We start from the raw sequence: 25,339 nt of genomic DNA on the forward strand, positions 1-25,339 counted from the left end.
CCTTAGAAAAAATACAGTTCAATGAAATTGAACATATTTAGCCAACTTTTGTGTAGTTGGCGCATCCATTGGTGCATACAGAATTGGTAATTGTACATGTAAGTAGCTTTTTGTTCAGTGAACATCTGTTTGCAATCTAAATGTGCTTGGTTAATGGAGAGGGAGAGAGCAGAGAAATGGTAGCATCTGTCTTCTGAAGATTTACCTTTGATATTTAACACACAGTACACAAACTTCCACTGCCATCTAAGCATAATTTCTATGCCCTAAAAACATTCTCTCTTTTAAAGTGAGAAAGGATAATCATATGTATTCATGAGGAGCGAGCTACTATATTCTCATTCTTCAAAAATTATCTATGAATCATGTAAAAATATGAGACACAACCCTTGTCCTTGACAACTTTGTATTTAGAAAGATAAAACTAAATAGCAAACTTAAAAAATGAGCAGCTCAAATATTGTTTTTTGCAAAGGGTAAATAGCTGAAGAAAGAGTGTATACAGTTATGAGTTGGAAGAGCTGGGATATCCAATATGGCAGAAATGGCAAAATGAACTTGAGCTAATTAACCTCTCTGAGTAGTGTTTCCTCTTTGATACAAAAGAGATATTGTTACTACTGCATATTTCATTGGATTCTATCTTGAAATACACATTGAGCATTGATGTATAGGGAACAAAACATGGAAAGTTTATATCATCCACTCTTGTAATCTTCAGATACACAAATCTATTTGTATCAACAGGGCTTCAATTTCATTCCCTGAGTAAGTATTGTTAGAGATGAGAGCACTGCAAGCAGAGTCATACCTGGTGGGTGAGCTTCACTACCTTAACCGGCAAAGGGTAGGTAGTTTGTCTGTTTTCTTCCATGATAAATCCAAAGAGTCTGACAATAGAAGGTCATTAATAAATATTTCTTAAAGAATAAATTAAAGGGTTTGTCACCAGAAGTTCAGTTACCTAGTTACCTTCTAGTCACCGTCTCAGACATCTCAGGACTGCCTCAGGGACTACAGCACAACTCTATGTACTGAGAGTGTCATGGAAATGTCATGTTTGTCTTTAAGTTTTGTAGATTGATTCCGTAAAAACAAACAAAAAAAAAAACGAAATCCTGTTCTGTTTAGGTGGGCAGCAAGAAAAATGATAGAAGCTAAAACAAAAGACAAAGGAAATTATCAAGCGAGTGAGTAGTAGGTGGAGACAGACAACAGGGAAGGATTTAACACTGTTAAATGTTGAGTTGTTTGGTACAAACTGCAAACCTAGTTAGGATTTACTGAAAAGGAAGGAGCACTAGGAAAGGAAAAGTGAAAACCCAAACTCTGTTCTAGGACATTATCAGTTCAGTTCAGTCCAGTTGCTCAGTCATGTGCGACTCTTTGCAACCCCATGGACTGCAGCATGCCAGGCTTCCCTGTCCATCACCACCTCCCGGAGTTTACTCAAACTCATGTCCACTGATTCAGTGATGCCATCCGACCGTCTCATCCTCTGTTGTCCCCTTCTCCTCCCTCCTTCAATCTTTCCCAGCATCATGGTCTTTTCCAATGAGTCAGCTCTCACATCAGGTGACCAAAGTATTGGAGTTTCAGCTTCAGCATCAGTCCTTCCAATGATGGACATTATCAGTAGAGGTCTATAAAGGTGACAAGAGTGGTCATAGAAGAAATGAACAAAAGCCCTACTGAAGACAAAGAGACAAGTCTGTTTACCTGCAATAAGTAGATTTAAAAGAGCAGAAATAGATTCTCATCTCATAGATTTCTCCTTGCTCCTAATAGTTTTTGTTTATTTGTGTTGTTCAACAGATACTGCAAGATCTCAAGTCCTTCATAGGACTGCAGAACCACAGCCTCTGCACTGGCTGGAGGTTATAACCAGCAGTGCAGGAAGGAAGAGAATAATACATCCTGCAGAGCAACTGGAAATAACATCAGTCAAGTACTAAAAAGTCAACATTGTTTGGAAGGTGGTATGATTTGAGGAGAAGCTAAGGACCTAGGAAACCACTGAAGATTTGAGTTGGAGAAGGAGAATAAGAAATATATGTCTTCAGGAAAGTTAAGTGCAGTAGTTTAAAAACAAATACTTGAAAAAGAAGAGGCTAACAGCATAAAGGTAGGAAGGGAGGCCAATCCAAACAAAGGAAAAGTATTCATGAATAGAGCGAAGAGGAAGAAAAAGAAGGTAGTTAGAAAGGGATACATTTTAAAGGAATTGTAAATATATTTTACATTTATAAAATTACAGAATTAAATTAAAGATGATGTCATGATATTGTTTCTGAAAACATGCATATATTTAAAATGAATGTGAAAGAATATTTTTCATATTTTTAGAGATACTTGCTAGTCACTTGACTGCAACAGATGTTTAGCTTTTACATTGTAAATGTCATGTGGCCTCAAATTATTTGCCTTTTCTTAGCTATTAAATAATCTTGCAAAAATTGCTCTCCTTCAATACAATTGGTTTTAACTCTTCACTGAGCAGTAGGGAGAGGGGAGGAAGAATTGTAAGAAATTATGATTAAAATATAGAATGGTTGGTTTAATTTGTGCATTTAAATATCAAATAGCTGAACTTACTAAAGAGATTGTTCATTCATTAATTTTAAAATCACAAATTTCTTCTTTACTAGGGTTATCAGATTCAGCAAATAAAGTTAACAATGAATAATTTTTAGTGTAAGTATATCCCAAGTGTTTCAAATATTTGCCATTAAAAACAAAATTATTAAGTATCTTTTGTGTCTCTGTGTGTTATTCCTAACACAGATTAGTACATACATAAAAAAAGTTTCTTGAGAAACCTATATGCAGGTCAGGAAGCAACAGTTAAAACTGGACATGGAACAACATACTGGTTCTAAATAGGAAAAGGAGTACATCAAGGCTATATATTGTCACCCTGCTTGTTTAACTTATATGCAGAGTACATCATGAGAAACGCTGGGCTGAATGAAGCACAAGCTGAAATCAAGATTGCCGGGAGAAATATCAATAACCTCAGATATGCAGATGACACCACCCTTATGGCAGAAAGTGAAGAGGAACTAAAGAGCCTCTTGATGAAAGTGAAAGAGGAAAGTAAAAAAGTTGGCTTAAAGCTCAACATTCAGAAAACTAAGATCATGGCATCTGGTCCCATCGCTTCGTGGGAAATAGATGGGGAAACAGTGGAAACCGTGTCAGACTTTATTTTGGGGGGCTCCAAAATCACTGCAGATGGTGATTGCAGCCATGAAATTAAAAGACACTTACTCCTTGGAAGGAAAGTTATGACCAACCTACATAGCATATTAAAAAGCAGAGACATTACTTTGCCAACAAAGTTCTGTCTAGTCAAGGCTATGGTTTTTCCAGTAGTCATGTATGGATGTGAGAGTTGGACTGTGAAGAAAGCTGAGCGCCAAAGAATTTATGCTTTTGAGCTGTGGTGTTGGAGAAGACTCTTGAGAGTCCCTTGGACTGCAAGGAGATCCACCCAGTCCATCCTAAAGGAGATTAGTCCTGGGTGTTCATTGGAAGGACTGATGCTGAAGCTGAAACTCCAATATTTTGGCCACCTCATGACAAGAGTTGACTCATTGGAAAAGACCTTGATGCTGGGAGGGACTGAGGGCAGGAGGAGAAGGGGATGACAGAGGATGAGATGGCTGGATGGCATCACCAACTTGATGGGCATGAGTTTGAGTAAACTCCAGGAGTTGGTGATGAACAGGGAGGCCTGGCGTGCTGCATTTCATGGGGTTGCAAAGAGTCGGACACGAATGAACGACTGAACTGAACTGAACTGATAAGCCTCAAGATGCCAAAAACATTACAATTTTTAAAGTATATGTTCAAATAGTTTATGAATCTTTGAAAGAGTAAATTTTCATATGTTAGATAATTTAAAGTCAAGTTAATCCTTGGTATGCGAAATGGTTCTTTGTCCCACATGGATCTATCTGAACTTTACACACCTTTTTATCTTAATGTGCTGTGGACGTGATTTTTGGCAGATGGAATTTTGAAAAAGCTGGAGTTTAGCTTGAAATATACTGACATTTTCTGTTTTGAAGACAGTGAGGTAATAATCTACAGAAAAATAATTGCCAAAAGACTGTGAAGTTCAGAAGAGTTAGACATTTAAATGCTTAAAGACATAAATATATATAGTTATATAACTTAAAATAATCTTATTAATGTCTTACAAGTCTGAAGGTTTGAATCATTTAAACACATTAGCATACACTGCAAATCTAAATAATTTATTTTCAGAGTTAGGTTTTCAAAAAAAAATAGCTTTTAAAAGATTGCATAGTATTTCTAAGTCCATGTAATAGATTGTAAATGATATTTTAATCTAAATTTGTACACAATACAAGAATAGGTATTTTTTAGACTGCACATGATTTTATGAACTGTCATATACATTAGTCTAGTATAAAGATATGCTGGAAACTTTAGAAAGACAGGTTGCCAATGTTCATCATCTAAAATTAAAATTACATTTGCCATCATCTGCCATTTCTGAACACCAAATGCATGTCAAAGTCTGTCATATTCTTTGTTTTTAAGAAAAATAAATACAAGGCAGAGACAAGAAAATGATCAGTTCTCAAGTTTCTATAAAACAACTTTCGGAGGAAAAATATTCTCATGTACATTTTAAACACATTTGGCTCCTTTTCTGGAAAGATGAAATTAATGACTTAGCATATTTGTCCTACTGGGTGGAAGACTGCTTTGAAGAGAAACTACATGGGCTCCTGTATTTCACTGATGCCCTTTTACCAGGCCACTGCATTTCATCATAAAGCAACACATCTGGTATATTCTCAGCATACTGGACATACAGCAGATGTATGCAGACTAATTGAATGGGTTAGTTCCCAGTGTTAAGAATAAAATAGGCTTTACAGTAATTAAGACTGCTGTTGATGAAAAATCATATAGACCTTAAAAAGAGAAATTTCACTGTTTAAACTTTTAAGCAAAACTAGACAAAAATTTGATTGCAATAGTATTGCTTATCAATAGAAAGGCAACATGTACATGTCAATACATAGTATAAATCTGAAAATTTATTTTTAATACTTCAATACATATTTCTGGAGCTATGCTTTCATTAATTTTGATAGGCTTTATTTTTTAGAGCAGTTTTAGTTTCACAACAAAATTGAGTGAAAGGTAAAAATTTCCCATATAACCCTTGCTCCAACTCATGTATAACCTCACCCACTATTAATATCTCCTATCAGCTGTAGTACATTTGTTACAATTGTGAGCACACATTAACACACTATCATCATGCAAAATCCATAGTTTACACTAGGGTTCACTCAGTGTTATCCAGGCTATGAGTTTGAAAAAATATATGATGACATGTGTCCAACACTCTTGTATTTTACAGAGTAGCTTCACTGCCCTAAAAATTCTTCTTGATCAACCTCTTCATACCTCCCTCCCCACTAATCTCTAGCAATCATTTATCTTTTTACTGTGTACATAGTTTTACCTTTTCCAGAATATCATATAGTTGGAACTATACATTTCAAAACTTTTTCCACATTGCCTTTCACTTAGTAATAAAATACATTTGTCTTCTTCACATCTTTTCATGATTTAATAGCTCATTTCTTTTTAGTGCTAAATAATACTCAACTGTCTGTAAGTACCATAGTTTATTTATCCATTCACCTGCTGAAAGACATCTTGGTTGCTTCCAGATTTGCCAGTTATGAGTAAGACTAGCATAAAGAACTATTTGAAGGTTTTTAAGGTTTTCATTTCCTTTGAGTAAATACCAAGGGCTACAATTACTGGATTATATGGTAAGAGTATGTTTAGTTTTATAAGAAACTGCCAATCTGTCTTCCAAAGTAGTTGTACTATTTTGCATTCCTAGCAAGAATAAATGAGAGTTCCTGCCACTCCACATCATCACCAGCATTTGATGTTTTCAATGTTCCAGTTTATGGTCATTCTAATAGATGAATAGTAGTATCTCATTGCTGGTTTAATTTGCATTTTCCTGATGGCATATAATATGGAGCATCTTTTCCTGCACTTATTTACCATCTCTATATCTTCTTTGGTGGGATAGCTACTAAAGTCTTTGGTTGTTTACTTTCTCATTGTTGATTTTTAAGAGCTGTTTGCATATTTTGGACAAGTGTGTGTGTGCTCAGTCGCTCAGACATGTCCAATTCTTTGAGACCCCATGGACTGCAGCCTGCCAGGCTCCTCTGTCTATGGAATTTTTCAGGCAAGAATACTGTCTCTCTCCTCTTGAGTCCCCCTCTTTCTCCTCCTGACCATCTCTATCTCCCTCCTCCCTCTCCTCTTCTCCATGTAACTCGGTGAACCTCTCTGGGTATCCCTAACGGGGGAGAAACTTTCCACCATTAACCTAGAAGTTTTATTATCAGTGCTGTATAGTTGGAGAAGTCCTGAGACTACAGGAAGAATAAAACTGAAATCCAGAAGCAGGAGACTTAAGCCCAAAACCTGAGAACACCAGAAAACTCCTGACTACATGGATCTTTAAGTAATAAGTGACCGTACAAAAGCCTCCATACCTGCACCGAAACCAACCACCACCCAAGAGCCAATAAGTTTTAGAGCACGACATACCATGCAAATTATCCAGCAACGCAGGAACATTGCCCTGAACGTCAACATACAGACTGCCCAAGGTCACACCTCACACATAGACCCATCTCAAAACTCATTACTGGGCACTCCATTGCTCTCCAAAGAGAAGAAATCAAGATCCGCACACCAGAACACTGACGCAAGCTTCGCTAACCAGGAAACCTTGACAAGCCAATCGTCTGACCCCACCCACTGGGTAAAACCTCCACAATAAAAAGGAACCACAGACCTCCAGAATACAGAAAGCCCACTCCAGACACAGCAATCTAAACAAGATGAAAAGGCAGAGAAATACCCAACAGGTAAAGGAACATGAAAAAAACCCACGAAGTCAAACAAAAGAGGAGGAGATAGGGAATCTACCTGAAAAAGAATTTAGAATAATGATAATAAAAATGATCCAAAATCTTGAAAGCAAAATGGAGGTATAGATAAATAGCCTGGAGACAAAGATTGAAAAGATGCAAGAAATGTTTAATAAAGATCTAGAAGAAATAAAAAAGAGTCAATTAAAAATGAATAATGCAATGAATGAGATCAAAAACACTCTGGAGGGAACCAAGAGTAGAATAACGGAGACAGAAGATAGGATAAGTGAGGTAGAAGATAAAATGGTGGAAATAAATGAAGCAGAGAGGAAAAAAGAAAAAAGGATCAAAAGAAATGAGGACAACCTCAGGGACCTCTGGGACAATGTGAAACGCCCCAACATTCGAATCATAGGAGTCCCAGAAGAAGAAGACAAAAAGAAAGGCCATGAGAAAATACTCCAGGAGATAATAGCTGAAAACTTCCCTAAAATGGGGAAGGAAATAGCCACCCAAGTCCAAGAAACCCAGAGAGTCCCAAACAGGATAAACCCAAGACGAAACACCCCAAGACACATACTAATCAAATTAACAAAGATCAAACACAAAGAACAAATACTAAAAGCAGCAAGGGAGAAACAACAAATAACACACAAAGGGATTCCTATAAGGATAACAGCTGATCTATCAATAGAAACCCTCCAGGCCAGAAGGGAATGGCAGGACATACTGAAAGTAATGAAAGAGAATAACCTACAACCTAGACTACTGTACCCAGCAAGGATCTCATTCAGATATGAAGGAGAATTCAAAAGCTTTACAGACAAGCAAAAGCTGAGAGAATTCAGCACCACCAAACCAGCACTTCAACAAATGCTATAGGATCTTCTCTAGACAGGAAATGCAGAAAGGTTGTATAAACATGAAACCAAAACAACAAAGTAAATGACAACGGGTCCACACCTATCAATAATTACCTTAAATGTAAATGGGTTGAATGCCCCAACCAAAAGACAAAGATTGGCTGAATGGATACAAAAACAAGACCCCTATATATGCTGTCTACAAGAGACCCACCTCAAAACAAGGGACACATACAGACTGAAAGTGAAGGGCTGGAAAAAAATATTTCACGCAAACGGAGACCAAAAGAAAGCAGGAGTCGCAATACTCATATCAGATAAAATAGACTTTCAAATAAAGGATGTGAAAAGAGACAAAGAAGGACACTACATAATGATCAAAGGATCAATCCAAGAAGAAGATATAACAATTATAAATATATATGCACCCAACATAGGAGCACCGCAATATGTACGGCAAACACTAACGAGTATGAAAGAGGAAATTAATAGTAACACAATAATAGTGGGAGACTTTAATACCCCACTCACAACTATGGATAGATCAACTAAACAGAAAATCAACAAGGAAACACAAACCTTAAATGATACAATGGACCAGCTAGACCTAATTGATATCTATAGGACATTTCACCCCAAAACAATCAACTTCACCTTTTTCTCAAGTGCACACGGAACCTTCTCCAGAATAGATCACATCCTGGGCCATAAATCTGGTCTTGGAAAATTCAAAAAAATTGAAATCATTCCAGTCATCTTTTCTGACCACAGTGCAGTAAGATTAGATCTCAATTACAGGAAAAAAATTGTTAAAAATTCCAACATATGGAGGCTAAATAACACGCTTCTGAATAACCAAAAAATCATAGAAGAAATCAAAAAAGAAATCAAAGTATGTATAGAAATAAATGAAAATGAAACACAACAACCCAAAACCTATGGGACACTGTAAAAGCAGTGCTAAGGGGAAGGTTCATAGCATTACAGGCGCACATCAAGAAACAAGAAAAAAACCAAATAAATAACCTAACTCTACACCTAAAGCAATTAGAGAAGGAAGAAATGAAGAACCCCAGGGTTAGCAGAAGGAAAGAAATCTTAAAAATTAGGGCAGAAATAAATGCAAAAGAAACTAAAGAGACCATAGCAAAAATCAACAAAGCTAAAAGCTGGTTTTTTGAAAAAATAAACAAAATTGACAAACCATTAGCAAGACTCATTAAGAAACAAAGAGAGAAGAACCAAATTAACAAAATAAGAAATGAAAAGGGTGAGATCACAACAGACAACACTGAAATACAAAGGATCATAAGAGACTACTACCAGCAGCTCTATGCCAATAAAATGGACAACTTGGATGAAATGGACAAATTCTTAGAAAAGTATAACTTTCCAAAACTGAACCAGGAAGAAATAGAAGATCTTAACAGAGCCATCACAAGCAAGGAAATCGAAACTGTAATCAAAAATCTTCCAGCAAACAAAAGCCCAGGACCAGATGGCTTCACAGCTGAATTCTACCAAAAGTTTAGAGAAGAGCTAACACCTATCTTACTCAAACTCTTCCAGAAAATTGCAGAAGAAGGTAAACTTCCAAACTCATTCTATGAGGCCACCATCACCCTAATTCCAAAACCAGACAAAGATGCCACAAAAAAAGAAAACTACAGGCCAATATCACTGATGAACATAGATGCAAAAATCCTTAACAAAATTCTAGCAAACAGAATCCAACAACATATTAAAAAAATCATACACCATGACCAAGTGGGCTTTATCCCAGGAATGCAAGGATTCTTTAATATCCGCAAATCAATCAACGTAATACACCACATTAACAAATTGAAAGATAAAAACCATATGATTATCTCAATAGATGCAGAGAAAGCCTTTGACAAAATTCAACACTCATTTATGATTAAAACTCTCCAGAAAGCAGGAATAGAAGGAACATACCTCAACATAATAAAAGCTATATATGACAAACCCACAGCAAGCATCACCCTCAATGGTGAAAAATTGAAAGCATTTCCTCTGAAATCAGGAACAAGACAAGGATGCCCACTCTCACCACTACTATTCAACATAGTGTTGGAAGTTTTGGCCACAGCAATCAGAGCAGAAAAAAACATAAAAGGAATCCAGATATGAAAAGAAGAAGTGAAACTCTTGCTGTTTGCAGATGACATGATCCTCTACATAGAAAACCCTAAAGACTCTTCCAGAAAATTACTAGAGCTAATTAATGAATATAGTAAAGTTGCAGGATATAAAATTAACACACAGAAATCCCTTGCATTCCTATACACTAACAATGAAAAAACAGAAAGAGAAATTAAGGAAACAATACCATTCACCATTGCAACAAAAAGAATAAAATACTTAGGAGTATATCTACCTAAAGAAACAAAAGACCTATACACAGAAAACTATAAAACACTGATGAAAGAAATCAAAGAGGACACAAACAGTTGGAGAAACATACCGTGTTCATGGATTGGAAGAATCAATATTGTCAAAATGGCTATTCTACCCAAAGCAATCTATAGATTCAATGCAATCCCTATCAAGCTACCAACCGTATTTTTCACAGAACTAGAACAAATAATTTCACAATTTGTATGGAAATACAAAAAACCTCGAATAGCCAAAGTAATCTTGAGAAAGAAGAATGGAACTGGAGGAATCAACCTGCCTGACTTCAGACTCTACTACATAGCCACAGTCATCAAGACAGTATGGTACTGGCACAAAGACAGAAATATAGATCAATGGAACAGAATAGAAAGCCCAGAGATAAATCCACGAACCTATGGACAGCTTATCTTTGACAAAGGAGGCAAGGATATACAATGGAAAAAAGACAATCTCTTTAACAAGTGGTGCTGGGAAAACTGGTCAACCACTTGTAAAAGAATGAAACTAGAACACTTCCTAACACCATACACAAAAATAAACTCAAAATGGATTAAAGATCTAAATGTAAGACCAGAAACTATAAAACTCCTAGAGGAGAACATAGGCAAAACACTCTCCGACATAAATCTCAGCAAGATCTTCTATGACCCACCTCCCAGAATATTGGAAATAAAAGCAAAAATAAACAAATGGGACCTAATGAAAATTAAAAGATTTTGCACAACAAAGGAAACTATAAGTAAGGTGAAAAGACAGCCCTCAGATTGGGAGAAAATAATAACAAATGAGGAAACAGACAAAGGATTAATCTCAAAAATATACAAGCAACTCCTGAAGCTCAATTCCAGAAAAATAAATGATCCAATCAAAAAATGGGCCAAAGAACTAAACAGACATTTCTCCAAAGAAGACATACAGATGGCTAACAAACACATGAAAAGATGCTCAACATCACTCATTATCAGGGAAATGCAAATCAAAACCACAACGAGGTACCATTGCACGCCAGTCAGGATGGCTGCTATCCAAAAGTCTACAAGCAATAAATGCTGGAGAGGGTGTGGAGAAAAGGGAACCCTCTTACACTGTTGGTGGGAATGCAAACTAGTACAGCCACTATGGAGAACAGTGTGGAGATTTCTTTAAAAACTGGAAATAGAACTGCCATATGACCCAGCAATCCCACTTCTGGGCATACACACTGAAGGAATCCAGATCTGAAAGAGACACGTGCACCCCAATGTTCATCGCAGCACTGTTTATAATAGCCAGGACATGGAAACAACCTAGATGCCCATCAGCAGATGAATGGATAAGGAAGCTGTGGTACATATACACCATGGAATATTACTCAGCCGTTAAAAAGAATTCATTTGAATCAGTTCTAATGAGATGGATGAAACTGGAGCCCATTATACAGAGTGAAGTAAGCCAGAAAGATAAAGAACATTACAGCATACTAACACATATGTATGGAATTTAGATAGATGGTAACGATAACCCTATATGCAAAACAGAAAAAGAGACATAGAAGTACAGAACAGACTTTTGAACTCTGGAGGAGAAGGTGAGGGTGAGATGTTTTGAAAGAACAGCATGTATATTATCTATGGTGAAACAGACCACCAGCCCAGGTGGGATGCATGAGTCAAGTGCTCGGGCCTGGTGCACTGGGAGGACCCTGAGGAGTCGGGTGGAGAGGGAGGTGGGAGGGGGGATCGGAATGGGGAATACGTTTAACTATATGGCTGATTCATGTCAATGTATGACAAAACCCACTGAAATGTTGTGAAGTGATTGGCCTCCAACTAATAAAATAATATTTAAAAAAAAAAAAAAAGAACAGATGTTAAAAAAAAAAAGAATACTGGAGCAGGTTGCCTTTGCATACTCCAGGGAATTGTACCAACTTAGGGACTGAACCCACGTCTCTTGTGTCTCCTGCATTGGTAGGTGGATTCTTTACTATTTAGCGCCACCTGGGAAGCCCATATTTTGGATAGCAGTCCGTTATCAGGTGCACGTTTGCAGATGCTTTCTCCCAGTCTGTGGCTTGTTTTCTCATTCCCTTACATTGTCTTTAACAGAGCAGAAGTTTTTATTTTATTGAAATCTAGTTTATCTATTCTTTCTTTCTTTTATTTATCATACCAATTTTTTGTATCTAAAAAGTTATTACTATATCCATAGTCATATTGGTATTCTCCTATGCTATCTTTTAAGATATCTACAGTTTTACTTTTTATATTTAGTTTTGTGATCCATTTTGAATGAATTTTTATGAAGGATGTAAGGTCTGGGTCTAGATTCATTTTTTGCAGGTGGATATCCAGTTGTTCCAGTCTCATAACCTCTTTGTATTCTTTAGTATTTTGCTACTGTTACTGCTACCAGGTACCAGACACTAAACAAGTACTTTGTCATCATTATCTTATTTAATCATTGCAACAATTCTATGCATAGACACTATTATTACAAATGAGGAAGCTGTTTATTTTAAACAAATACACGGTGCTTTTTATTGCTAAAAGTTACACTAAACATCTTAGAAATATCAACTTGCTTGACCTTCATATCAAACCTCTGAGATAGGTGCTATGATTACTGATAATTTTCAGATGAGAACTGAGAAGCAAGGAGGTTAACTATTTCACACAAGGTCATACTCCGAGTTCCTGGTGAAGCAAGAATTGTTCAGTTAGTTGTCTAAGAATGCACGGCTAAAAATTGATGAACAAGATTTAAACCAAAGTCTAACTGCAGTATCACCATTTAGACTCAAGCAAGAGTGGTCCCTGTCCCAGATTGTTTTCTTTACAGGGCCCCTCTCTAACTCTCCTCTCACCAACCCCCATTCCATGCCCCTGGATCATATCCCTGCTTTCAGAACCATACCACTAGCACGTATCACCTGCACTTGTTCTTTGCAGCCATCATACTGGATCCTGCTTCTGTTGCTTAGGTGTCTCTTAAAATCTTAGTGCATCATTAGATGTGACACCCCAGGTGTGAGAGGAATCTGGGCAGAGCTTGAACGTGCAAGCGCAGGATTCTCACACACGTGTGTGCACAAGAGTCACCTCGTGATCCAGGACACATCGGAATGAGAAGAAAAGGGGGCGGGGCAAGGTTCAGAGGACAGCAGTCTCCTCTCTCCAGGATGCTGTGTTTCAGTGCAAAACTTCAAAGAATTTGAGCATTCTAAATTTGAAAATAGGCTTCTACTTAATAGTGAATTCTATTTAGGAAGGTAAGAAGACAGAACATATTCTATCAGTTTTTTTTTTTTTAATTTTGTAACATTCATCCATTTAGATCTGTGGCCTCCATTTGAACTTTTGCTGGGCCCCACAGATGTTAGGAGTGGACCTGTTCATTTAATTCCAATAAATACTCATGTGTATTCTTAGTTATTCGATTTCTTCCACAATTTTATACAATATATTACTTGTGAAATTTGGCAGCCTGAATGCCTTTTTTAATACAAATTTCTGTGACTGTGCTTTTATAGATGGTCTCAGAACTTTTCCTAGGTATTCCATTATGTTAGCAATCCATCTTATTTAAAACATTTTGAGTAACAGTAAAGAAACTGTATACCATTTAATCTGAAAAATGTTTACACTTTGCAACAAAATATAACTTCAGAGAAAAAAAAATCAATATTAAATTAGCTCAGTGTTTAGCAAGAATATATGGAGTCAAAGATACTAAGCCTAGCCACAAAAAATTCAGAAGAAAAGACAATTACAAAAGGTCAAACTTTCTTATTAGAATTCTCAATTAAAAATAATACTTTAATTAAAGTTAACATACTCCCATTTTGAAAAATGGGTTTTGAAAAGCCTAGTCACACTTGAGTAAAAATGATGTTCATAACCAATCCAGTGTATTAAAGTCAAACATGCTAGGAAAGGAGAGAATGATTATCAAAAAAGTTAAAAAAACTTTTAGTATTCCATTAAAAAGTTTTCTAACTGATCTTTATTAATAGCTTTTTTATTGAAAGACTTTTATTTTATGAAGGTGAAATGGAATGCTGGTCATATCTAGTTCTGTGGAACTGTTCCAAATTATATAGGGAGAGGTCAACTAGATAGAATGTTAAACCAGATTTCAGTTCTTTCTCTCCTTATAGTCTACTTTTCTGCCATGCTGCTATTTCATGGTCCAGTTCAGCTGCCTGGTTAGAGACAATTGCATTGACACCTGTCTATCTAAGTCTCAGTCTTTGCAACTAAGGGTCATGGCTCATTTCTATTCTATTGGGAAAGTTCCAGTTGTTGAGTTTGAGAGTGATCCCTGGACCTGGGCCCACTGATTTCAATTTTGCTTTTATATTCACATTTATTAAAGTTAACAGCTTTATTGTGGTATCCAATATTAACACTCCATTGATTCCAAAACATCTTGGACTAAGCTTGATACAAAGATCACAGAAGTAGAAAGTAGGTTATATTCTTACCTCCACTCCTGAAATTTAGCCCCTGCCACCCACCAGCATCCTCAATTTTAATTCCCCAATTATTATATCTAAATTTGGGTGCTGTGGTGTTTTTAATGTCCCAAATCACTAAATTAACTACCAACGGTAATAGCTACGTGTGCGTGCTAAGTCACTTCAGTTGTATCCAACTCTCTGCCACCCCATGGACTATAGCCCACCAGGTTCCTCTATCCATGGGATTCTCCAGGCAAGAAAAGCGAAGTGGGTTATCATAGCCTTCTCCAGGGGATCTTCCCAACCCAGGGACTGAACCCAAGGCTCCTGTGGCTCCTGCATTGGCGGTAGGTTCTTTACCTCTGAGTCACCCGGGAAGCCCCTAGTAATAGCTCATTTACTACTAACAGTAGTGTGTATGTGTGTGTGTGTGTGTGTGTGTGTGTGTGGTGTGTAGTGAAGGTGGCATTCCAGGAAAAGGAAACAGTATGGATAGCAATGATTTTGATTATTTGCAAGCAAGATTTTGAGCGGTGGCAAAATATAATTTCGATGAGAAACTTTTCATCATAAAGCTGGTGGAAGGTGTGGAAGACTGGGACTAAGGTGAGGGTGTGGGGAGTAGAGACTTGGAGATTACTGAGATACTGGCAAAGCCCAGCTTACTGCCCGGCACTCATGTTTCAAAGATGTTATTTTTGCCTGTACTTATCTAGTTAATCACAAATGTCACTGTAAAATAAAAATACTTTTTACAGTAACTTTTAACAATAAAAAGTAAGAGTATTGATTTAATGAATATACATCCTGGAAATACAAAAGGAGAGATAGTGAGGAATTTAGAAATAGATCCTAGAGAAAGATAGGAAGCTTTGCAATTATTTCTGAATTGAGAAATGCATAAAGGTTATCCGTTGTACTCATTTTGGAGGTTTTTATTGAGTATAAGCTCTCTTTTCTAAACTATTAGCTTCTCAGGATGCAGTTGGCTCTAGTTTGAATATGTGTGTGCTCAGGAGCTTAATTGTGTCCAACTCTTTGTGACCCCATGGACAGTAGCCTGTCAGGCTCCTCTGCCCACGGAGTTTTTCAACCAAAAATACTAGGTTTCTATTCCCTACTCTAGTTTGAATAAATGTATCCTTTTTCTGTCTCTTGTTACCAACAGCCTATATAGATATGCCTCATTCTTATACAGATAAATCAGATTACTTTGTATTTGCATTAGTGTAGTAGCGTTAGTCACTCAGTTGTGTCTGACTATTTGCAACAACATGAACTGCAGCCCACCAAATTTCTCTGTGCGTGGGATTCTCCAGGCAAGAATATTGGAGTGGGTAGTCATTTCCTTCTCCAGGGGATCTTCCTGACCCAGGGATCAAAACCAAGTCTCCCACATTGCAGACAGATTCTTTCCATCTGAGCCATCTGGGACTTACTTCATTTATTAACAAGCATTGGATCACGTGGAATAAGGACTAGCCATATTATAGCACAGAGTTCAGGATCGATCAGAGAGACCTTATTCCACTCATTCAGAGAGTGTAGGCTAATCTCAATACAGTAGCTCTCTTCATAAGCCACCCACCCATACACACCAAACTCTTGGTAACCCTCTCTCTTGCTCACTTTCTCAAGACTGAGGTCAGGTCAGTCTGAAATTTGTTCTCCATGACTCTGACTGTAAAGAACACACTTTAAAGTACTCCAAGAGGAAATTTTAATCAAGCTTGGGTCAGAAAACAGCTGACCCATCTTTGGGTACTCCCACCCATAACCATGAGCACACTTGCAGTACAACCACAGCTCTCCAGAGAAGTTCATCGCAAATAACCTCTGCCCTTTTGACCTTTTTAAAAAGTTAGAAGTCAGTAAAGGGGTTCTTTGTTGCAGAGCAGTTTGTCTCTATTGCTTTTGTTAGAGGACATGAACTTGGTCAAACTTCAGGAGATGGTGAGGACCTCCCTCCCTGGGGTCACAAGGAATTGGACATGACTGGGTGCTGAACAACAATTATTTAAGTATCAGCACTGAAAAAGATATAAAAAGTTATCATTTAATTTGAAATCAATTGAATGAGAAATGTATAAAGTAAAAACACATTTAAAGGAAGATCATAGATCAGGAAGAGAACTAGGAATCTAGTTTTTCTTCTTATTATAATTTTGTTAAGATTGTCTTGTAATAGTTCTTAGTGAAGAGTAGTCCATGTTATTTAAAGTAATCATAAGTCAGCTAACAGTGATACTGAGATAGTTAAGCCATAAAACTATAGCTACTAAGACATTTAAAATTCTGTTGCTTCTAAACAAGAAGTATAATCCAATTTGAAAAATGGAGGTTCTTGCTTTTATAGATTCATAATCCCTTATCTGAAATCCTTGAGGGCAGATTGTTTTGGAGTTCAGAACTTTTATGATTTTTAGAAAAGGAGTAAGTGCATAATCTGGGTATTATGCTATACCCCAGAGGGCTCTGAGGCAATATCCTCTAATGTAACATATTAATATTACCACAATGAAATGAGACTATTCACAGTAAGTGGGAGAAATAAAGGCCATTAATAGATTCAGATCAGTTCATTTTAGGTTTTGGCACAAAATAACTTATGAAATCTTTTAATATTCTGACACTTTAGATTTCAAAATTGTGGATATGGGTTCATGAAGGCATACCACCTTGAGACAGAAAATTGGCTGACCATAAAACACAGAACATTTAAGTTACAGAGATATAGGAAATCTCCAGGGCCCTGTAAATAGAAAATAAAGTCATTCTCCCATGAGAAATAGCTATTTAAAGTTTGTAAGAAACTTAAACTCCCTTGTCCAAAAACACAGAAAAATATTCTCATCTTAAATAGACTCATAGCAAGTGCACATAATGGTCTAGGATCAACATAGTTAGCAAAATTTCCCATCTAAAAATGTCTCTTGGGCATGTGAATTATTTTGAGCTGAAAATTATCAAGGCCCAAAAGACTCAGGAAGAAACATTGACCTTCCCCCTATCTGCCTCAAAGAATTTAGATAGAGGATCTGTCCCGGGAATGAACTAGGTGTGTGGACAAGGAGGAATCTGGCAAAGTCTGTTTGTTAAGATTTCTCTCTGTATTCTATTGCCATCTCATGTCCCCACGAAGATTTATCTACCAAACATTTGCTTTTCCACCCCCATAGAAATTGCCTCCCATTCTTTTAATGTCCTAAACACCACCTACCAACATCCTCATTTGTCTTTAGCTGAAAATAGTATTGAAGGTGAGGATTTCTGCCATTTGGGCGTATTACTCAGTTTTCTTGGGTCCTTCCCATGTATATACATTATTAAACTTTTGTTTGCCTTTCTCCTGTTTGTCTATCTCATGTCAATTTAATTCTTAGATCAGGCAGAATAATCTAGAAGGGGAGAGGAAAATTTCATCCTCCCCAACCATAGCAAAGGATGCCCCCAAGACGGTTAGCAAAATCTAGAAAACTGAAGGAAAACTAATTTTCTTAACTACTTTGGTGAATGGATTTCACCAATTTTTCAGAGGAGAAAAATAATTGAGAATTAAAATCACTAACATATTCTATATGTTGTAGTTTTGAATGCATGAATATTTCTAAGTTAACTTTCTAGTAACTAACATAATATCCTCAATCTATAGTGAAAGTTGAATGACACTACAGTAAAGCCTGAGTTGAATATTTGTATTTATTTCACTCGTGCAAAACCTTTCTTGATTCTGCAGCTAAACCTCTAATTCCAGTGTAGGCAGATTTGAAGAGTGTAGTTCTGTAATGGGTGCTACCTACTATCCTGCCAGGTTCCCTGTATATGCATGCTCCCTATTTTATAAGCATAAGATGTGAAATAACACATATAGTTAGAAAATTACTTAACAACACAATAATTTTTATCCTGCTCAACTCCAAAAGAGATTGACACACATAATAAAAGCAGTCATGTTGGACCTAAAAAATACATGTAAAGAGTAAAAAATATAAAATGGGAGTGGGAAGACTGGAGAAAAGCAAATATTAATTTCTTTCCTCTGAGAAAAGTAATTGAGTGCAAAAATTTAACCATGACCTTGCAATTAATCAAGACAAAAATTATAGATATAACTATGTTTCAGTGAAATAAGGTAAGATTCTTTGACAGAGTTTGGAAACTTTTCTTATTTTATAATTAATATTAGAACTTGCCTGTATATAAAATTATTTTTGGCATAAATATTTCACCTCTATCATTTGAAATATCTAAGAACACTGCATACAGATATAATAAGTTGGGAAATGTCCATGTATAGTTTAAGGATTTCTATTCTGTTTTTCATTTTGCCAAAAACACTTTGCCAAAGTCAGCTTTTTAAAAATGTAAATATACATCTGAGATGCAAAGAGTTAAGATCACTAGTCTAGAAGAAAGTGAAAAAGAAAGTGAAAATATTAATTGCTCAGTCATGTCCAACTCTGCATGAAAAACCCACCAGGTTCCTTGATCCATGGAATTCTCCAGGCAAGAATATTGGAGTGGGTAGCCATTCCCTTCTCCAGGGGATCTTCCTGACCCAGGGGTTGAATCAGGGTCTCCTGCATTGCAGGTAGATTCTTTACCTTCTGATACACCAGGGAAGTTCAATCCAGATGGAAAGCGAGGCTGATTAGTAAAATTGTACTATAATGGGAAAAAAAAATCTATAAGGCAAATCCATTTCCATCTTCCTTGGGTAAAAGTATTTATTGTTTATTAAAATTTTGCATGTGTGTGTGTATGTGTTTAGTCGCTCAGTCGTGTCCAACTCTTGCAACCCCACAGACTGTAGCCCACCAGGCTCCTCTGTCCATGGGATTCTCCAGGCAAGAATACTGGAGTGGCTTGTCATTTTCTTCTCCAAAATTTTTGCATAATGTAATAAAAAAAATAAAATCCCTGAAAAACACACTTCCTGTGGTTTTTTACATTAAAAAGTTACAATAAAATATTTTAGTGTATTTAATGAAGAAAGGAAAGATAATTTCATGTTCACGTATATCATTGAACACCCTTTATTTCCATGTTCCACTGCCTGAGTTTCTCAAGCTAGTGCATGAATACCTCACAAGATATAATACATGAAGCAACAAGATAACCATGAAATATACCTGGACTATAAACTTTCCTGGAAGATTTTAGAGCAGCTAATCTTGTATTAAAATGAGATGAATTTTAGTATAGAATTTAAAAATCTGTATCATTTTTTTAAAGTAAAATTCTAAAACTCAAGGTATGAATGTGCCAGTGATGGGGCAGCTCAGAAAGTGACAGCCTTGAGAATGACCCTTGAGAACTGAGATCTTCCCATATAGCATAATATCCTTTCCCCACACCCAAGTCAGAGGAAATAAAATAAATAATGTTCCTATTTACAAAAAATTATAGATTAAGGGTAAAAGAAAACCTCTATCTTTCTTGGCTTTAACATACAACTGAAGTAGAAACTAGAAATATCTTCCATCCTTTTTCCCAACTGGATTATTTCCCCAAGTCCCATGTTATATATAGACATTCTGGAGAAATCTCTGCTCCCATAATTCCTGGAGTCACACATTTACTTTTCTCTACAGAAAAAAAATAGCAGAAAAATTTTAGATGCAAAACACTAGATCATATGATCTTCAAGGTCAAGGACTCTATCTGATTTCTCTGTATTCACAGGGCAACTTGGTGTCCTAGCTCAATGAATGTTTATTACAGTAAATTTTCTTCATTTCTCTCTACTTAAATATTCCAACCCCAAACATATAAGTCCATTTCCAAAATTTCACAAAAGAAAAGCTCTTACAGAGATCTGGATTCAAATTACTTTCTTTTTTTCTGGGTTGTTCGAATCATAACGCTCCAGATAATTTGCTATTCTATGATGCAGCTACAGTGGCTTATAATATTTGGGGTCTATTGGTGGCCCCAGAATTTCCTTATCAGAGCGGTCTGGGAGTGGCAATCTGGTTAGACATAGGAGATAGAGAACTAGCAGAAAAGATCTGAAGTTGCATTATTATACCAGGTGCCCTGTCTTGTTCTGTTTCTTTGGGAGGTCTGACTACAAATAAAAACTAGTACTGTGATATGTGGTGGCTCAAACAGTAAAGAATTTGCCTGCAATGCAAGAGACCCAGGTTCAATCCCTGGGTCAAGAAGATCTCCTGGAGAAGGGAATGGCTACTTACTCCAGTATTCTTGCCTAGAGAATTCCCTGGACAGAGGAGACTGGTGGGCTATAATCCATAGAGTCACAAAGAGTCGGACATAACTGAGTGACTAAAATATGTATTCTACAAGGTTTCCTTCTTCATAAAGATCTTTTTCTAAATTATTGGCTTTTCAAGTAAATTCTTATAAAGGTTTGAAAAACTAGTAATTTAGAAAAAAAATCATAGTGAAGGAAATCTATGAATAGGTTTAGGATAAAAATTTATTTTTCTAAAATATTCAAACTAACTATTGAAATTGAAATTACACCAATCATGATTAACAACCAAAATTCTAAATAAGAATTATCTAAGTATAGGTAAAATTTTTTAATTTTTAATTTAAAGTAAGCCTTAGTAGTTTTAAAATGTATTAATTATAAATAATTATAATAATATTAATAACTTACTTTAATAAGTAAGCCTTATTAAAATTGTTTTTTAAATAAAATTATTCACACTTTTAGCATTCATTGTCTGTCTTATTGCCAATGTAGAGAATATATATACTACTTTATTTTGATATCTATACATGCTAATTTAAGTGTGGTATGAATTGTAATATATTATAAAATATTCCTTAGTTTCCATGTACTTTGGTTGTAAACATTGTGCTATATTGTGAATATTTATAAACTGTAACAGAAAGAAAAGAAAAAATAAAGGACACAATACTACTATATAAAAGTGTACTAATGAGTCAAAGAATCATTTGCATTCATCCTATCTTGAGAAATAATTTAGCAGAACAATTAATGTGTCATTTCTCTTAAGCAAGCATTTCTGCCTCTCAAATCATCCTTGTCCTCTAAAACAATGTGCTCTTAACATCAGCAGTGGCACAAGCTGTGTGTCTTCATAGTGTGAGTGCTATTATCTTATTCCAAAGACACAAGGCAAATGATACAGAAAAATATTTCCCTTGGGCTCAGATGGGCTTCCCAGGTGGCACAGTGGTAAAGAATCCATCTGCCAATGCAGGAGATGCGGGTTTGATCCCTGGCTGGGGAAGATTAACCTGGAGAAGGACGTGGAAATCCACTTCAGTATTCTTGCCTGGAAAATTTCCATGGATAGAGTATTCCTGGTGGTCTACAGTCCATGGGGTCACAAAGAGTTGGACATGGCTGAAGACAGAGCATGTAGGGCCCAGACAGAGTTATCTACCAGTGTCTGTCACCTAAGCACCTCTTGTTCCAATTTAAGAGTGTCTGCAAATTTTCTTTAACCAAATATTGAAGTTCTGCTGAGCATAAGAATGTTCTTTCTTGTCTGGGTCTGTCCTTCACACTGTAGACCTTCTAGAATTCCTAAACCCTACCAACCCAAGGCCAGTGGCATCCCTAGCCACTTGAGTACCATACAGAATCCCACAGATTTCCCAAATACACTCACTCGGTTTTATAATCTATATCAGAAAGTACTGTCCTAGAGTGAGCTAAAAACTTAAAATTAAGACACTAATGTTAATATGGCTTTGACTAAACTTAAGGTGCTAAGAAATAGCATTTGAGTTACAGCTCTGAGAATGGCAGAGCTAGTTATCAACACTTTTGAAAAAGAAAGGAGCTATTGGTGATCAGTGCTGCCTTCTTCAGAACTCTGTCTTCAATGGGATTACAAAATACAAATAATTCACTTACTGTTCATTATTATTATTATTACTACTGGCTTTTCAAGTAGTCATGTATGGATGTGAGAGTTGGACCATAAAGAAGGCTGAACCCCGAAGAACTGATGTTTTTGAACTGGATTGCTGGAGATTTTTGAAAGTCCCTTGGACCTCAGGAGATCAAATCAGTCAATTTTAATGGAAATAAACCCTGAATATCCATTGGAAGGACGGATGCTGAAGCTGAAGCTCCAATACTTTGGCCACCTGATGCAAAGAACCAACTCATTGGAAAAGACCCTGATGCTGGGAAAGATTGAAAACAGGAGGAGAAGGGGGCGACAGAGGATTAGATGGCTGAATGGTATCACCAACTCAGTGGAAGAGTTTGAGCAAACTCCAGGAGATAGTGAAGGACAGGGAAGTCTGGTATGCTGCAGCCCATGGGATTGCAAACAGCTGGATATGAATTAGCAACTGAACAACAAGAGCTATGAGAAATAAATTTCTGTTGTTTTTAAGCCACCCAGTATATGGTATTTTGTTGTAGCACTCTGAATGGACTAAATCATATTGGGAAAAAAATAAGAGAAGCATTAAAAAAAAGAATTAATTAAGTAATTACTGCTAAAAGTATAGGCTATAAAAAAGTAAAAAGAGGAAGGAAAGAAGGGAGGGAGGGGAGAAGAAATGAGAAAGAAAATAGAAAATAAGGTCAACATTGAATGAAAAGGGAAGGTTGATATGCTAAATCAATAGAGTGCAATATAACAAAATCATTCAAAATTATGAAGTCTTTTATGACACAGGAGAAAGTATAACTTTACAATCAGAAATGCTAGAACATAATGACTGTAACTATTTCAAATGCATATGCATATGGATTGGAAACCAACCAACTTTCATTTGTGAGACTGTCATTAGGAAAGCAAAATTATGGGAGCTATTTTCTTCCTTTGAAAATATTCTTTAATTTGCTACATGTGCATGTTTAATGATTAAAACAATGCTTCAATTTAGGGTACATATAGTGAACTAATTTACAAATTTACACAAACAAAGTTTTTCTTACCATGAAAACTATGATTCATCAAAATAGTTTACTTTTAGATAAAACTTTTAAAAAGAAATGTCACAGTAGGAGACAAGGAAGCAAAACAGAGTCATTTCTAGTATAGAGAAAATAAATTTACATAATGCAATTTATACAAAATAGACTCAGTTTAAAGAAATATCTGCCCATGATAGTTTACAGTCAATAGTGTATCTGACAACAAATAAAGTAGGCAATGGAATGCTAGTAGCCTAAATAAATGAATGAATGAATAAACATTGATTTTAGCTACTTTTATCCAAGTTCTTATCTGGATATATTTTAAACTGAGATTAAAGATTATCCATTCCCACAGCTTTGGGAAGAGACTCTTCTACCTATGCAAGTAGAACATGACATATGAAGATTTGCCAAGCTTTCTGAAATAAAAAAGATTAAAATACAGAGAAGACTGCAATTAAATATATCTGCATTCATGAAGAAAGAACATGAGGACTCCATGAAAATTTCAGGATCCCCTTTCTAAAGTCCAGTTAGAATCATTTTCTTTCCCTCTCTCCCTCTTTCTATTTCTCTAGCTATTTTTGCTGCAGCTGCTGACAGAGGTTATCACCATGACTTTCACTTTAATAATTTATATTTCCAGAAGCTGTTTTAGCTATGCAAGCCTAGAAATGGGAAAGCTTTAGAAGAAACTTTAGGTCTGGAAGAGAAGTAGCCCCACAGTCTCAGGCCTGATCATATATTACCTGGTGAGTCTGAGCAAGGGGTCACTTTAGATCACCTAAAATATGTGCTCCTGTCTTTGAGGAAACTGAAACCAGAGGTTAAGTATATTGGTAGCTTTGATCCCCTTAAGAAAAGGACATCACTACTGAAAGCCCATTGTGAGTTTTCCATCTTGCACACATGATATCAGTGTTTCTAAACAATCCCTCTCTCTGAAGTAAGTATCGTATTCTTCATTTCTCACAGGAGGATACTGAAGCTCAGTTTCTGATGGTTCCCAAGTTTATTTACTCATCAAGGAATAAAACTGGTTCTCTCCCACCTGAATAATTCATTTTTCTCTCCCTCTTTCTTTCTTTTTTTTTTTTTTTGGTTCTCCTGCTTTACATTAAAACATTGAAGATGTGAACTATGTGAACATATGTGAACATCTTTAAAACATTTAATTTCCATTAGTCATTTGTTACCAGAATACCAATAAATACCAGAAGGCTGTACCTGAGTTTCTACTGGTCAAAACCAAAAAGTCACCTTTTCAGTACAGATTTGGTGGAAAATGGCAGAGTAAAGACTGCATGAGCCATGGCATGTAGGTTTCAACATACTCATTCTGGAGAAAAAGAAAACTTCCCTGTGAACATATTCAAGTTTGGAGATAGAAGAAAGGCATAAGTTATACTGTAAAGGAATCATTCTCCCCATATTCCTGGTTAATCTTAGCAGTATCTGGGCTACAAAGAATTAAGACACATCCTTGACAGATATGTTATTCCTTGTGTGTTAATTGATTTTTTTTAATGTAAACAAAGGTTAGAAATAATTTGAAATACACAAATGAATGAAATGGGTTTCCCAGGTGGCACTAATGGTAAAGAACCTGTCCACCAATGCAGGGGATGTAAGAGATGCAGGTTCGATCCCTGGGTCAGGAAGATCCCCTGGAGGAGGGCATGGAAACCCACTCCAGGATTCTTGCCTGGAGAATCCCATGGACAAAGAAGCCTGGCAGGCTACAGCCCATGGGGTTGCACAGAATTAGACATGA

Source organism: Muntiacus reevesi, chromosome 5 (assembly GCF_963930625.1).
Source record: "Muntiacus reevesi chromosome 5, mMunRee1.1, whole genome shotgun sequence".
NCBI lineage: Eukaryota > Metazoa > Chordata > Mammalia > Artiodactyla > Cervidae > Muntiacus > Muntiacus reevesi.